The sequence below is a fragment of the Tarenaya hassleriana genome, unplaced genomic scaffold, assembly GCF_000463585.1.
Source record: "Tarenaya hassleriana unplaced genomic scaffold, ASM46358v1 Cleome265, whole genome shotgun sequence".
Taxonomy (NCBI): Eukaryota; Viridiplantae; Streptophyta; class Magnoliopsida; order Brassicales; family Cleomaceae; genus Tarenaya; species Tarenaya hassleriana.
In genome coordinates, this window is record NW_010965907.1 from 5,786 (window position 1) to 6,686 (window position 901).

A 901-nucleotide genomic window follows, 5' to 3' on the forward strand; every position below is an offset into this window, starting at 1 on the left:
GTGTTCATTGCCAGGAATGCGACTTTTATGGAGCGAGAGTTCATCTCCAAAAGAGTCAGTGGGAGTAGGATCGAACTTGAGGAAGTTCGAGAGCAACAAGTAGACGCTGAACCGAGTGAACAAGTTGAAGACGTTCAACCTGTTTCACTGCCGGTTGTGACTCAACCTTCGACTAGTGTACCTCAGAGATCAGGCATGATTCGCCAAGAGCCTGTGAGATATGGATTTATCGTGACTGGGAATGAGAAGCTCATGTTATTAGAACATGACGAGCCTACCACATACCCAGAGGCTATGGCGAGTCCCAATTCCGAGAAATGGCACGAGGCTATGAAGTCCGAGATGCAATCCATGTCAGACAACCAAGTGTGGACTTTGGTTGATGCAACTGAAGGGATAAAACCCATCGGATGCAAGTGGATCTTCAAGAAGAAGACCGACATGGATGGCAACGTGCCACGTATAAGGTACGACTTGTGGCGAAAGGATTCCATCAAATTCATAGTATAGACTATGATGAGACATTTTCGCCCGTAGTCATGCTGAAGCCGATTAGGATCCTGCTTGCCATAGCCGCATATTACGACTATGAGATATAGCAAATGGATGTCAAGACCGCGTTCCTTAACGGGAACTTGACCGAGGATGTGTACATGACACACCCCGAAGGTTTTGTCGATCCGAGGAACCCGAAGAAGGTGTGCAAGCTTCAGAAGTCCATTTATGGACTGAAGCAGGCTTCGAAGAGCTGGATCATTCGCTTTGATGAGACAATCAAAAGGTTTGGTTTCTTACAGAACGAAGATGAGCCATGTGTTTACAAGAAGGTCAATGGGAGCACAATAGTTTTTCTAGTGCTGTACGTGGATGACATTCTCCTTATAGATAATGACATTCCTAC